We start from the raw sequence: 16,914 nt of genomic DNA on the forward strand, positions 1-16,914 counted from the left end.
TTCTAATGTTAGTGACGGTGAAATTTAATCTGAAGAGGATAATGATGTTATTGATGAAATTGGGTCATTTGTGTTGAATCGAGTACTAATCCCAAAGAAGTAGGTAACGATCTGATCAGAGAGGTTTTAGAACGGTTTTGACATGCCAGGAAACCTACAATTAGGTTCTTTTGTTGGGCTGCAGAGAAACCATAGTTTGCTCTTGATTCAAGAACCTGCAATTTTTATTTTGTATTTTTGTTAGGCTGCAGAGAAACTCCATAATGAGTATTGTTGCAAAGACTAGACAGTTCGATGGTTTTGGTTCTTTAAGAGATGGGTATGTTTATAAGGTCTATTGAATTTGGATACAGTTCTGTGAAGTTTTTAAGCTACAGTTTTCATCTTATGAAAATTTAGGAAAGATTCCTCGAAATTCAGGAAAGGTTCCTTAAACTTCAAGATGACCTTCGTAAAAAGTTTGGATTTAAGGATGAACATAAGGATGGATAATCAGACTCTGTAATGATGTGGTCTTTAAGACTATGTTTTGTTAGTTAATCTTTAGCTTCTCTTGGATTATTTGTGAATCTTAATTTGTATCAGATTCCTTTTAAGTTTCTCAAACATCTACTGCTTTGATACATTATCTAGACCCAACAAGAATAAGTAAACTAAATAGTTTGAGTTCGTTATATATTAAGTGTTTGTTTGCATATTCTGTTTTAATTGTTCTAAGTTGACAAGGTGTGCTAGTTTTGCTTTGCTAATTAAGACACATTAAAATATTTAGGAATTGTGTCTATTTTTTGTTACAGAATGCAAGAGTTCTCTACTGCTTATGGTTTTGTGGAGATAAACAAGAGCTTAGTCGAGATGGTAAAGTATATTGCAAACAATACCTTTAGTGAGGCTTTCCTTCATCCAAAATCACGTCTAAAATGCAGCACCAAATGTTCTTAATCAACAACAACATTTTTGAGAAGTCTCGTGAAAAAAGCTTGCATACAAGTCCTGTGAAAAAAGACTTGGAAGATTCAATAGCCATGGTGAAATCAATGAAAAAGTGTGGGGATTCGATTCAAATCTCTCTCTCAGATTTTGATCTCTTTATTGTGTGATCATTAATTTTCGAGTATCTTCTGAAAATTTAGTTGTTTTGGAATTGAAATTGTGTTGCAGGTGAGCTTGACGGCATTTGTTTTCTTATTCTCCGAGTTCGCTCAGAACAATCAAACCCAAGTTGACAATATAGCTGAACTTGAGATAATGTGAGCTGATTGGTTTAGTTAGAATGATAACATTTTCTTAGTCTGAATCATTCACATCGCATCTCCCAACATTATGTTTTCTTATTGATAATGATGGCCCTCAGACTAGAAATCATTCACATCCCATATCCCATCACAATCACATTTGAAGATTGAGGAAGTATAGTTGAGAATCCATGAAGACTTTTCTGAAACTTATTCCCTGATTTCAATTTTTATTGTAGGGAATGGGGTTGAAGATTTCTCTTAGCTATGTCATGCTACAGATGATACAAGATGCAAGTATGTTTTGGATATCTTATACTTCATTTGGTGAGAAAGGAACGACAGGCGACATGGCAACCAACCCTCGCAGGAGGAGAAACTGATTAAGCTAATAGACAAAAACGTACGAAACAGGCTGAGTACTATCGACAACGAAGAGGACACCACCATTCAGATTTGGTTTGCGACAAGATCATACTGAACCCATAGCACAATATTTTTAGCAATGTAGTAAGAAAACAGTTTTAAGAAACATCTTTGTTTTTGCATTGTAAAAGGTTTATTTTTCTTTTCAATATAATTTAACATTAAATTCAAAAAAAAAAATGTTTTGGATATCTGCAGATGAGACTTTGTTCCTTTATCCAATTTTACTATATATGCTGTTTAGACATACATGATGCTTGTGAAACCTTTCAAATTTTTTTGGTACTTGCATGATATGTAACATTCTCACATATTTATGTTAGCACTTTGCTTTAACTGTGACTGAGCTTCATGAAAGATTGTATGAAATTCGGAAAAGATTGTATGAAATTCAGGAAGGATTCTAAGAACTTTAGGAAGGATTTCCTTGAACTTCAGAATGACTTTCATAAAAAAGTTTAGATTCCCAAACATCAGAATGTGCAAAAAAATGAAATCATTACCCATCACTAATGGAATAATCTACTAATATTTTACACATTGATCCAAAATACACCAAAAATATATATTTAGAAACACATATATTTAAATTTTTGAAGGATTCAATAATATTTAGGAATGACTTTTTGAAATTCAGGATGGTCTTCATAAAGATAGTAGTTAAAAAAGATTACATGTTTAAAGTGTTCTTGCTTAAATTCAGGATGGTTTAAACATGTTGTGTGCTCTGCAATGGAACATCTTGTTCTTCATCAACTCTTTTTTGGAACAACATACTCAACTTCCTTACACCGTTTTTTTCTTCTTTGCTGAAATCAGTATGTAAAAAAATCACATTACAATTAAACACATCAAAGATATCACACACTTCTCCAACACAAGACACAAGATAATTCTATCTTGTAAAGAAACATTTCAAAGACATCACAAATATAACACTAAAATACTTCAATCCGTTTAGGAAGGTTTTCCTAATATTTATGAAGGCATTCTTGAAATTTAGGAAGGCCTTCCATAATGACGAACACAAACTTCCACTCAAGTGCCCATTTTCTCATCTTCATCATCAACTCTCTGCTTTGTTCTTGAAATATTTGTTATCATGTATATCATCAATCACTTGAGTTATAGCTGAAAACCTTATTCAACAACATCATCAGTCCATGAATTCAATTTTTGTTTTAACATTACTTCAAGAGATATCTTATATATCACATTTAAACTAATTCTGCAACACTACCAGATTGATTAACCTTAAAACTTCAAGAAACAATTCAAAAACTCATAGCAAGCGAGATACTTTACCAAATTCAACCACTCCTAAACAACTTACACTTCTTCTCAAAAGAATCATAATTCATGAGAATACTTAAAACTCTCCCACATAATCTTACTATTTCTATCATCTTGTAGCATAAGATTCCCATAATCCAAGTAGCTGAATGACGCTCCTTTCTTCCACCTCTCACCACCATATCCATCGTTGTTCCTCTTCCTTTTCGACGATCTCTCTCTTTGTCCTGATGACAAGAATCTTCCACCAACTCCAGCAAATCTGTAAACCATATTCTTAATATGTAATTTCTCGATTTGCTTGGTCTCTTATCATCGTCTTTTTCGTATTTATCCTTTTTTTCATCATCTTTGTTGACTTGGCAGTGATTATTCAAATTCAGAGATAGTCATGTGAGAGGAGAGCTGAGATTGGAGTAGGGTTCAAATCCAACTCTTCATTTTTGATTATCGAAAGGCGGCCAGATCGAGATAGATCCCATACTCTGTTTCTTAGAACAGAATCGTTTACGTATTTTCTCGGTCTTGTGCCTACACATAATAGCTGACCAGTCAACGTTGGAGCCTAGAACGAGATGCAATGACGGCGACGTTTCTCCTGGAAGTGGCTGAAGATGGGCTAGATCTCAGATGTGGTGATTCACGTTGGACATCCTAGTTGTACCTACTAGCCAGTTGCACCCTAGTTGTACCCTAGTTGTACTTGTTGCACCCTAGTTGTACCCCGCATAGTGGGATTCGAACCCTGGGCGTGCGCGCTTGCGCATGGAGCTCGCAACCGCTGAGCTATTGTGTTTTTCGTTGAACACTTACTGATTTAATTATATTTAACCTTTAACAACCTCCATTAAGGGTAATATTGTCTTTTTAACATTGAGGGGATTTGAGATATTGTTTTGATGGAAAGGGGTATATGAGATTTTGGTCCCTTTTGGAAGAAAAACCTAAAATGGTACTAGTCTAGGGTATTTCTCTTTTAACTATGTGTGAAATAGAAGGACATCCTATATTATGAAACAAAAAAACTTTTCTAAATTAAAAAATCATATCTTATGAAATGGAGGAAGTATATTATATTAGATCAAAAATTTGTAAATTATTATTACCATAATTTACAAATCATACACATGGTTAACAAAATAAAAAAAAAATTAAACCAGAGAAAAATATAATAGACAATGCAATCATCTAATGAGCAAACCAAATTTGATGATGAAAAAAATGGCATTTTCAAAAAAATATTTTTTATGTCACTTTTCAAAAATACACATTTTTGTTGTCTATTTTCAAAAATATCACGTTTGAATATACAAAATAAATAAGTTCTAAAACCTAAACCCAAAGTACTAAATTCTATCCCTTAAAACGGATCAATGTCCCAAATGCCATATTTGAAGAAATAGAAAGCTAGAATGCTATATAATGTTTATTTATTTGATTTATTTAAATCATAATGTTTGGAAAAGACCAAAGACCCTTTAACCTAACACTCATTTATTGCTTTTTCTTTGAGTCTGCTCTCTTGCCGACAGATCTGAGAAAACAAAAAAAAATGATTTTTTTTTAATGTTCTTAGATTTCTCTTCTTATCGTCATGTGTGTGCTGCCATAGCCAAAGCTTATATTGGTTCTCTATTTGTTACAACGGAGATGATGATTTGCGGAGAAGGAGAAAATGGAGAGGCACGACAGAGATGGTGTAAAACGAGTTTGTGGTGAAGAGGCAAGATCTGGGGAGTAAATAGACGACGGTGGAGGAAGTTATGCATCGAAAGTCGATGATGGAGGAAGTAGTGAGAAGGAGTAAAGGAAGGTTGATGATGAAAAATCGGCAACAGCGGTGCTAGGGTTTAGAATTATTAATTGGTTTGGTAACAGTTGTGCCCGCCGTACATATCATTTGTACTAGTTGTATTTTTACATATTAGTTGTACCAGTTGTCCTATCCTATATCAGTTGTACTTATTATAATATTATATCTCAATTGTACCATTTGTATTAGTTGTCTTATTGTACCGGTTGTCCATTTTTTTCCCAATTGTTCTAGTTGTATTTCGTCTTTAGTTTCATTAAGGTTATTTTGGAAATATCACAATTTTTATGGTATTCAGATTAAAATCTGGCATGCCAGTTTTATTTTTGTCAGTTTGTGGCATTTTAGCCTTGCGCCCTAATACGAACTCCCTAGGATGAAACTCTGATGGAGGCTGATGACAGGTAAGTGGCGACGTGAATTGATGGTGATGATGCACAGGTGGATTGCGAGTGACGGCAGGTGATGTTCGAGAGAGAAAAGCAATGATTTGATGGTGAGAAGTGTTAGATGGTGATATGGATTCGAAAATAAAGTGAAGAGTTTCTTAATCACAAAGTGTTTAGAAACTCGGAATCATGAACGCATTCACGAGTTCAGATTGAGAGAAGAAAGATTCAACAATACTTGTTACATAAAACTTCTTCGTTACCCAACAAGGAGGAGTCACTTTTGGGTTTTATAATTAACCCTAAGGCTCGCACTCCAAACAACATGAAGTTCAAAATAAAACAACAAGGCGTGTAAAGGAAATAAAAAAACAACGAACCATCTAGGTGATCTGTAGTAGTACAGAAGTCACTTGTATTACTACAGAAGTCATGGTGACTTGTACATTATCCCCTATTGGTAATGACTTCTAGATAACTCGACGTAGTGATCCATTTGCCTCATTAGAAACCATACCGAGAAAACCCACTGGGACAAAACTCAGCTATGGGAAAAAGAGTACAAACTTCACACCTAAGTTATCTAGTTATCATTACCGGGTGAAGTCTTCGGGGTGGATATGTTGAAGACTTGGATCCTTGGTAGATTGAATGACCCGTCAGCTATGAGTGCATGAGCTTCCTTGGACATCTCCTTAGCTCTTGAACGAGTGATCCTTCCCACGATCTCCGGTTTCTCTGCAGCTTCTGTCTCCTTGCTGGCCACGATCATATCATCCTCCCCCTCTTCAAAAGGATTTGTCCTCAAATCGGGATCTGCATAATAAGGAAGCAAGTCAGAAACATTAAATGTTGAAGATATATTATACTAACCTTGAAGATCAATCTTGTAGGCATTGTCGTTGATCTTCTTGATGACTTCAAATGGACCATCAGCTCGTGGTAGAAGCTTGCTTTTCCTCTCTTCTGGGAACCTATCCTTGCGTAGATGAATCCACACCAAGTCTCCTTCTTCGAAAACGATCTCCTTTCTGCCCTTGTTCGCATGTTTCTCGTACTGCTTGGTTCTTTTCTCTTTGTTCTCCTTAGCTTTAGCATGTATCCTCCTGACCTGTTCAGCCTTTTCTTTGCCATCAAAGTTACACTTCACACTTAAAGGTGAAGGAATCAAGTCTAGAGGTGATTGTGGATTAAAACCATAAACAATTTCAAAAGGAGAGAATAGAGTAGCAGAATGCTTAGCGTGATTATATGCGAACTCTACGTGTGGTAAACATTCTTCCCATGACTTGAGATTGTTTTTCACTAAGGTCCTGAGGAGTGTAGATAGCGTCCTGTTCACCACTCCGGTTTGCCCATCTGTTTGCGGATGACATGTGGTTGAGAATGATAGCTTGGTTCCGAGTTTAGCCCATAGCGTTCTCCAGAAGTGTCCTAGAAACTTAGTATCCGGTCTGAAACAATTACTTGAGGTATTCCATGTAGACGTACTACTTCCCTGAAAAACAAGTTAGCTACAATAACAGCATCATACGTCTTGTGACTGGCAATGAAGTGAGCCATTTTGCTAAACCTGTCAACCACAACGAAAATAGAATCTCTACCATTTCTGGTTCGAGGTAAGCCAAGAACAAAATCCATAGAAATATGAGTCCAAGGTTGAGAAGGGATAGGGAGAGGAGTGTACAAGCCGTTGGGCTGTACTTTACCCTTGGCCATTTTGCAGATATGGCACCTAGAACAGACTTTCTCAACGTCTTTCTTCATTTGAGGCCAATAGAAGTGTTCTTGCAGTCCAAGTAGAGTCTTTGACACTCCGAAATGTCCAGCTAGTCCACCTCCGTGAGCTTCTCTAATCAACAGTTCCCTTATGGATCCTCTTGGTATGCACAATCGATCCTTATAAAATAGATATCCATCCTGCCTATAGTAGTTTTCAAAAGCAAACTTATGGCATTTGCCATAGCTCTCAGAAAAATCGATGTCAGTCTCATAAAGTTCTACTATTTTATCAAAACCTTCAAGCTTAGAAGACAGGTAGAAACGAGAGTGTACCTCCTGGATAATGCATCTGCGACTACATTATCCTTACCTTTCTTGTATTTAACCGTGTAGGGATATGTCTCTATGAACTCCATCCATCTGGCATGTCTCTTGTTGAGCTTCTGTTGTCCTTTGAGATGCTTCAAGGACTCATGATCAGTATGAATAACGAACTCCTTTGGCAACAGGTAATACTGCCACGTTTGAAGAGCCTGAACCAAGGCGTACAGCTCCTTGTCATATGTAGGATAGTTTAGCGTCGATCCTCCTAGCTTCTCACTGAAGTAAGCTACTGGCTTCCTATCCTGCATCAAAACAGCACCTATACCCACTCCGGAGGCATCACATTCAATCTCAAAAGTTTTCATAAAATCAGGAAGTAAGAGAATAGGGGCAGTGATAAGCTTCTCTTTTAAGGCTGAAAACGCCTTCTCTTGTGCTTCCTCCCATCTGAACCCTACATCCTTCTTGATAACTTCTGTAAGTGGCGCTGCAATAGTACTGAAGTCTTGGACAAATCGCCTGTAGAATCCTGCTAGTCCATGAAAGCTCCTGACTTCTGCCACATTTTTGGGTGTTGGCCACTCCTTAATAGCCTTGAACTTCTCATCGTCCACTCTAACTCCTTCTGCACTGACAACAAAGCCTAGAAAGACAACCTCAGTAGTACAGAACGAACATTTAGAAAAATTAGCAAAGAGGGATTGAGAACGAAGAACATTTAGAACTTGGCGGATGTGTTCTAAGTGTTCTTCTAGACCTTTGCTGTAGATGAGGATGTCGTCGAAGTACACAACCACGAAGACGCCAATGAAAGGTCTGAGAGCATGATTCATTAAACGCATGAAGGTGCTAGGAGCATTGGTGAGACCAAACGGCATGACTAGCCATTCGTAGAGCCCTTGCTTGGTCTTGAAAGCTGTTTTCCATTCATCTCCTTCCTTCATTCTGATCTGATGATACCCACTCTTCAAATCGATCTTTGAGAAGACTGTTGACCCACATAGCTCGTCCAGCATGTCATCTAATCTCGGGATCGGATGTCTGTACTTCACTGTGATATTGTTAATAGTTCTGTAGTCAACACAGATCCTCCATGAACCATCTTTCTTTGGTACGAGCAAGACTGGTACTGCGCATGGACTGAGGCTCTCTCTGATGTGTCCCTTGTTCTTCAACTCTTCTACTTGCTTCTGCAGCTCTTTAGTCTCTACATGATTGGTTCTGTAAGCTGGTCTGTTCGGTAGAGCTGAACCTGGTACCAAATCGATCTGATGCTCTATCCCATGTATTGGAGGCAAGCCTGGAGGTATCTCTTCTGGAAATACATCCTTGTACTCCTCTATAATCTCTATCATCTCGCGTGGAAGCTCTCCTGCTGGCTTGGTACTAGCGAGTGTCTCTTTGTAGACAAACATGAATGTGGTCATCTCTGGGTCAAATAGCTTATTGAACTTGCTGTGATTGATGTACAGGCTGTGAGACACTTTCTCTGTATCCTTGTGGTTCATGTGAAGCTGATCCTTGTAGATCTCGCTGGGTGTAAGTGGTAGAAGAGTGACCTTGCGTCCTTTGAACTCAAATGACTGCCTGTTGGTGTAGCCATCATGAAACACTCTTCTGTCAAACTGCCATGGTCTTCCCAAAAGAATATGACTGGACTTCATCGGAATCACATCACAAAGCAGCTCATCTTCATACTTCCCAATTGTGAGTTTCACTACCACTTGCTGCGAAACTGTTAAAGCTCCTTTGTTATTCAACCATTGTAGTTGATAAGGTCTTGGATGTGAAGTGGTCTTGAGATTAAGCTTCTGTACCATATCTTCACTAGCAGCATTAGTACAACTACCACCATCAACGATCAAGGTGCATACCTTGTCTTGAACCATACACCGGGTGTGGAAGAGATTCTCACGTTGCCCTCGATCATCTGGATGAGTCTGAACACTTAAAGCTCTGCGTGCTACTAACATCTCTTCCATGAATGCTGGTTCACCTTCTTCACCTAAATCAGACTCTGGTTCACTCTCTGAACTGTCTACAGGCACAATCTCTCCTCATTCTTGAAGAAGAAACATCTTCTTGTTAGGACAGTCTCTGGAATATGCCCCATCCCTTGGCATTTGAAACACCTGATATGACTTGTAGAGGTGCTACTCTTGGGCTTGAAATCGATCTTAACTTCCTCTTTGACTGTGGCTGTCGCGGGTTTGCTGTCCTTGGTGAAGGCGGGTTTACTGAGCTCTCTTGGCTTGGGAATGTTAGGCGTAAACGTTGACCTCACTCCCTTTCTCTTGATCTATGATTCAATTAGCTCTGCCTTATGTACCATTTCTTGCACATCTTCATAGTTCTGCAGCTCTATCTTGTCTTGAATCTCTCTATTCAAACCTCCAAGAAACCTAGACATAACCATGTCTTCACTTTCTCTCAGATCAGCCCTGATCATAAGCGTTTCCAGCTCTTGATAGTAGTCTCTTACAGACTTAGTGCCTTGAGTGAGATGCCTCTGCTTGTTAAGAATATCTCTCTGGTAGTGTGTAGGCACAAACTTCTTTCTCATCTGCATGACTAACTGTTCCCATGTAGTGATAGCAGGCTCTCTCTGTCGATGTCTAGTGAGTCCTAACTGCTCCCACCACATCAAAGCATAGCCATTGAATTCAGATATGGCTATCTTCACCTTGTTCAACTCATAGGTACCTTGAACTTGAAAGTTCGACTCCATCTTCCTTTCCCAGTCTAGATAAGTCTCTGGATCATTGGTACCATGGAACGAAGGATACTGAATCTTGAGATGATTCAGCTGCTGCCTCAAAGGATCATAATCCCTACCGTGATCTCTGTTTCTGTTTCTCCTCATTGTCTCTTGGCTATAATCTGAGGCTTCCTCTTCTTCTGAATACTCTCTATCTGTATCAAAGTATATTCGATGCCCAGCTACTTGTTCAGCTCGTCGTGGGGGTGTAGGATCTCTACCAGTTCTTCGATGCTCTCTTTATGTGCTTTGAGTGTTTCTTCTCTGATTGAAACAAGTCTCTCTTCCCCCAGTAGGTGACTTAGTTGTTCTGATCCGTGTATGTTTGGAAGAAGCTCCCACGTGTGCCTTTCCTTTAGCTAAGCGGAGAGCCTCATTAGGACTAGGCGGTTCTGAAGAACTCTGATCTGAAGCGCTAGTTGCTTGAGCTATATCTTTGATCTGCTTCTCAAACTTGTTACTGAGCTGCTCCATCTGTTGCTGGAACAAAGTAGACATTGTCTTGTTTGCTTCTGTTATTTGCTTAGCCATGGCTTGGTTCAAAGCTTCCATAGCTTCTGGAGAAAGCTCCATTGTACCTGCAAAATAAAGAAGAAAACTCGAAGTAAAACGTTCCTTGAGTGAAAGAACAAAATAAACTCTAAGACTCGTAATCTAGACACAAACGAACAACAAAAAACAAATCCTAGAACTAAAGAAGACTCACAACGAAAGCTAAAACAGCAGAGACTAACACAACAAATAATTAAACAAATGAACAAAATCAAAACAACACAAAACGAGATTAGGGTTTAGAATCACTCAGCCTTTGGCACAAACCTGGCTCTGATACCACATAATACGAACTCCCTAGGATGAAACTCTGATGGAGGCTGATGACAGGTAAGTGGCGACGTGAATTGATGGTGATGATGCACAGGTGGATTGCAAGTGACGGCAGGTGATGTTCGAGAGAGAAAAGCAATGATTCGATGGTGAGAAGTGTTAGATGGTGATATGGATTCGAAAATAAAGTGAAGAGTTTCTTAATCACAAAGTGTTTAGAAACTCGGAATCATGAACGCATTCACGAGTTCGGATTGAGAGAAGAAAGATTCAACAATACTTGTTACATAAAACTTCTTCGCTACCCAACAAGGAGGCGTCACTTTTGGGTTTTATAATTAACCCTAAGGCTCGACACTCCAAACAACAGGAAGTTCAAAATAAAACAACAAGGCGTGTAAAGGAAATAAGAAAACAACGAAGCATCTAGGTGATCTGTAGTAGTACAGAAGTCACTTGTATTAGTACAAAAGTCATGGTGACTTGTACATTATCCCCTATTGGTAATGACTTCTTGATAACTCGACGTAGTGATCCATTTGCCTCATTAAAAACCATACCGAGAAAACCCATTGGGACAAAACTCAGCTATGGGAAAAAGAGTACAAACTTCACACCTAAGTTATCTAGTTATCATTACCGGGTGAAGTCTTCAGGGTAGATATGTTGAAGACTTGGATCCTCGGTAGATTGAATGACCCGTCAGCTATGAGTGCATGAGCTTCCTTGGCCATCTCCTTAGCTCTTGAACGAGTGATCCTTCCCACGATCTCCGGTTTCTTTGCAGCTTCTGTCTCCTTGCTGGCCATGATCATATCACGCCCCCTTAAAACTGGGTGTGAGGCTAGAATGCCATAAAGTGAAAAAAAAATAATTTGGCATGCCATTTTTAGTCTGTATGCCATTGAAAATGCGATTTCTCCGAAATACCCTCAATGAATAGTACAACTAATACAACTAAATGATAATAGAACAACTAGTACAAATGGTTTACCCCATCTACTTTCTCTTGTTTTCGAGCTCTTGTTTTTGTTGTCCTTCTGTTTAATCCTTTTCACTCTTTGAAACTCTCTTAAACCCTACCAAATCTCATGAGGCTAACAAAGGCAAAACTATTGGTCTTCAAATGGAGCAATAGATGGCTGGTACTCTTCGGCTCCCACCATCTACAAGTACTCCCCCTGGATCTGGTATTAGAAGAAGCACTGATCTATTAATCTGGGATTTCGAATTTCCAAGAGGTGTCCTCACACCAGGTTGCATTGATGGCTGGAGCTTCCACTCTTGGACCGTCAAACGCGCCTTGCCTGGTAGAGACGTCGATGGCACACGGCGTTTCTCTCCTCTTGGCTTTGACTTCTCAAACCGGAGAATCCAAGCTCATCGTGTTATTTCCCTACGCCTCAAACTGTGATCAAAGCCCTCAACCGCAATCTTTCCTGTCTTCGGAGATGCTTGAGCCACCGCAAAACCCTTCAGCAGCTCCGTCCGGCAGCCGCATTCAGATCTCGCTCCTACCAACCAAGGTGAACCTAAGTCTCCTTTTGGTGGGCTCAGCTAATTTCGGCCCATTAAGGATTTCAAAACCCAATTACAAAAGATGTATCCCAAGGCTTTCTAAGCTTATCTCAAGGTCATAACTGAACTCATCTCTCCCCAATTCTAGCAAAGCTTTGTGTAGCTTGATGAAACTAGGTGTCCGAAGTCAATCGGAATGTCAAACACCATCGATGCTAGGCTGGTACCAGAGCTTCTTGAGAACCCTTTGTTAGGAGTCACCTAGAGAGATTACCTATGCCATCGGAAGCTTGAAGGTCTTCGGCATTATGATCCCATCTCCTAGGAGCGGTGGTTACCGAAGCCTCCTTCATCACATGCTTCTGTCTTCCCTAATCATCAAAGCCAATAAGTTGCAATCTAGCAACCGCAGGAAGATATCTCACATGCCTAATCGTTTGAATAGTAACGACATTATGACCATGACTCTAAGGAGTGGTGGTTACCGATACTCATTCAATCCTATGCCTCCATACCCCACGATTATTGAACCCAATCTTGTCCTATCTATCAACCTCAGGGAACCATTCAGCTCAACGTTTGCCTTAACTCTGAACCTATGTAAACCCAAGTATCTTCTGCTAGTTAAACTGCTAAAGCCATATTTTAGCCAATGGTGTGATCAATATTACGCACCTTGTGGAATCCATTGGGGAAGTAATTCATCATTGTTGCTATGGCGTCACTTTAACTCTACGAGCATCCTGGTAGTAGCCTCCTTTGTGATGTTGTTTCATGAACCCTTCTGCTTGAAGTTCTATGTCAATCTGATCCCGAATCCAAGCTATCTGACCGTGGACTAGGACTTTGGCTTGTCCAAGGTTAGTCTTCAACCTGTGATAGCACTAGCAATCACTCTCAAGCGCCAAAGCTCTCTCAACCCTATTCACAACCTTGTCAAATATGTACCTTAGAGATTCGTAGCCTCTGGACCGCATGCACCATCCAACTATACCGTAGTCCATTGCGTCTTGCTACCTCTCGTACCATCCTTATGTCCGTGTATGCTGACCATATTGGACCACCCTTTTTTGTTACTTAGTCACACAGCCAGCCATCCCCAAAGTGACCAAGAGACAATAAAAGATGGGCTGGAATACTTGATTCCGTCCAGCCGCAGAAAGACTGCTTCGTCAATCCCTTGTGACAAGTCCCGTACCACCCATCGGGCATGGTACTGCATTACTCTCGTACCATCCATCGTGGACTGCCGTACCAACCATCGCATCACCATTCGTGTTATCCTCGTACCGCGACTTTCCTCGATACCGTCTCTTATACTCGTCCGATATCATCTCCGATACTCGTCCGATACTGTACCTTATACTCGTCCTTCCTCAATCACGATCGACCCCTTCTCGACCAGTTAGTCGATTGTTCTCTCGGAACCCTTCGGTAACTCTCTAGGGATCCTTCTTCTTCCATGACTTCTTCGTGAAACTCTTCGCGGCACTCCTTTAGCGTGCATCCGCACATAATAAACCCTAGGAAACCTTACTCTCTTCTTTTGCGGCGCTAATAGCCCATTAACCGGTCCGATCAACTCTTTCCTTTTTCCACGTCACTTAGCCGATAATTTCCTTTAATCAGTAATGCGCGACATTTCCTTTTCTGTCCGTAGCCACTCGAGCCAATTCTCGCAGAATAACCATTGGGTCGATAGTCCGCGCATGGACCATCACGTCACTGACCATCTATACTTACTCTCTCGGCAATATTTCCAATATCTTCACCATTTCGATTTAGTCGTCCCGATTCTTCCGGATACGTCCGGATTCTTCTGGATACGTCCGGATCCTTCCGGACACGTCCCGATCCTTCCTGATCCCAACCTTTACTGTTGGACCCATCGTCCTTGTTGGACGTTCCGATCGTCTTTCTCGGATGTACTGGTTGTCCCTATCGGACATACCGATCGTCCTTCTCGGGTATATCGATCATCCCTGTCGGACGTACCGTGACACGTACCATTATACGTACCGTGTCATGTACCGCGTGTACCATGATACGTACCATGGGAGCGGGGTGTTACAACTGCCCTTGTAGGGAATGTTCTTCCCTTTGCTTGTATGAACTCTTACTCGGTTGACTATTAATGAAATGCAAGTGGTTTGACAAAAAAAAAAAACAGGACTATTAATACAAATGTTACAACTTTGATATAATATGACCAACGGTACAACTGAGATATAATAGGACAACTGGGTACAACCGAGTGATAAATAGGACAATTGGTACAATAAAGATATAATAGGACAACTGGTACAAAATGGTACAAATGTTGCAGATGCAACTTTTACAATTCTAAACCCTAGCACCGCCAGGCTCACTAATTCGTTTCTTTTTGCTTCATTCAATGTTGTAATTGCCGATTGTTCGTTGTCAACCTTCCACTACTCCTCCATCGTCAACCTTCACTACTCCTTTTCACTGCATCCTCCGTTGTCAACCTTCACTACTCCTTTTCACCGCTTCCTCGTCTTCTATTTAGAAACTACATCCCCTTAACAGATCCGTCGCAAAATCCAACAAGCCGTTTTTCACTGGATCTGAAGCCAACACAGATCCATCAACGACTAGGATCTAATCACCTTTCTTCACTCATTCGTTTGATTTCACGTTTATCTCTCTCGATTTCGTCATTTTCTTCTTTGTTCTAGATCTGATTTTGTTTCATTTGGTTGAAACTGAAAATAACGTATTTAAAGTCATTAGATTAGATTGAATGAATAGAGTAAGAAGTTTTAGTATTTTCTGTATTTTTTTTTATTTAAAATAAATTAAAAACAAAACGTTGGCATACTAGCTCTTTCTTTTACAAATTATGGTTTTATGGACATTGATTCCCTAAAACTGTACACTAAATGTAAAATAGAATATCCAAACCTAAAATTTAAAAAAAAAAAAATAAACTTAACATATTGTAATTATGTAAAATATGATAAAAATAAAAATATTCCGAAAAAGTATTTTTGAAAAAGAATACCTAAAAACAACATTTCTAACAAATTTTCCAAAAAAAACTCATTTGAACTCAAAAAGCTTTACGTACGTAGTTATAAATATATACAATAAACATGTATTGAAAAACTCAAAAATATCATCAATATTTCAAATATTGCAATTACATTGTTTAACAAAACTTTAAACGGAATACTTGCTAAAAACTTTCACAACTCACGGAGGGTCGTGGCCCGCATTGGGCACAACATCTAGTAAATTATATAAGCCATGATGGCTGCCAACATTAACTGCAAGGGAAAATGAACTATTTAGTTAAATATTTGTAAAATAATACTACATAAAACTAAAAAGTTATTAAAACAAAAAAAAAACCCTTACAATCAAGATTATCAGAATATAGTTGCTTATATTTATCCCGTCCTCCGATATCTTCAACGACCCTTCTATAGTAGCTGAAGTTGACTGCATCACTTAAGAAAAATTAGCACTATTTTTGAAGAAAATATTTGTCAAAATAAATTAAAAATAACTTTGTTTTGACCTTCTTCGTCAAGGCTTGACCTTCTTCCGCTTGATATACGGGCTGGTATTGACCGTATTGTTTTTCTTGATAAAATGCTTGACGTTCTAGTACTTGTGCGTGATACATTCCTCTGCTTGGTGAACTTGATCTTGTCCTGCTTGATGCACTGTTTGACCTGCTTCTACTTGGTGAGCGGCTTGACCTTCTCCTGCTTGATGAACGGCTTGACCTCCTTCGGCTTGATGAACGGTGTGAGATTCTTATGCTTGATGCACTGTTTGACCTACTTCTACTTGGTGAACGACTTGGCCTTCTTCTGCTTGATGAACGGTGTGAGATTCTTATGCTTGATGAATGACTTCTGCTTAATGAACGGTTTGAGATTCTTATGCGTGATGAACGACTTCTGCTAGATGAACCACTTGACCTTCTTCTGCTTGATGAACGGATTGATATCCTTAGGTTTGATGTACTACTTGGCATTCTTCTGCTGGATGCACGACCTCTACTTATTGAACGGCTTCTACTTGATGAACGGTTTGACATCTTTATCTGCTTTTGTGAAAGGCTTTTGTGAAATGCTTAGTACTACAATTGATTGTAAACCCTTTTGAAAAACTGACGAAGCAGATTGATATTATATTTTTCAATGCAAACCGAAGTGCAATATTTATATATTTATATGCGCGTTGTTAGACTTCACTCGTTTTAGTTTGACCGTGTAATCAAAAGATATTCGAAAAGAAAAATATATAAGTGATAAAAATCTTTTGTTTCTAATTTTTTCAACTGCGTATATTCAAAGATGAGTAATACACAATGGAAACATATTGAGAGTTGAAAGTTGAAAGATCGAGGTCAAACTATCTCCTTCGATGACAGCCACACACACAAATGCAGATAATATGCTATTTCTAGCGATATTAAAATAGATGGCTATCAAAAATCCAAGGGCAACTTGAATCGGTGCGGTGCTGGATAGTGGATACTTTGGGGAACCGACATATGCTTGACTCTACTGATCATTGACTTAACAAGAAAATATTGAGGGTGAGTAATGTTCGATTAATCATTAACAGGATAAG

The 16,914-nt window shown here is 39.1% G+C and overlaps 1 long non-coding RNA gene across 1 annotated transcript; it reads right to left on the reverse strand.

Moving 5' to 3' along the window:
• Nucleotides 1-14,478: 14,478 nt before the first annotated feature.
• On the reverse strand, nt 14,479-16,544 carry LOC104742039 (uncharacterized). Its single transcript, XR_015580133.1, has 4 exons — nt 15,848-16,544; nt 15,685-15,768; nt 15,524-15,593; nt 14,479-15,029 (listed from the first exon to the last, which is right to left on the reverse strand). It is a non-coding gene; the product is annotated as an uncharacterized LOC104742039 (long non-coding RNA).
• Nucleotides 16,545-16,914: the final 370 nt, after the last annotated feature.

Source organism: Camelina sativa, chromosome 14 (genome assembly GCF_030686135.1).
Source record: "Camelina sativa cultivar CO46 ecotype springtype chromosome 14, ASM3068613v1".
Taxonomy (NCBI): domain Eukaryota; kingdom Viridiplantae; phylum Streptophyta; class Magnoliopsida; order Brassicales; family Brassicaceae; genus Camelina; species Camelina sativa.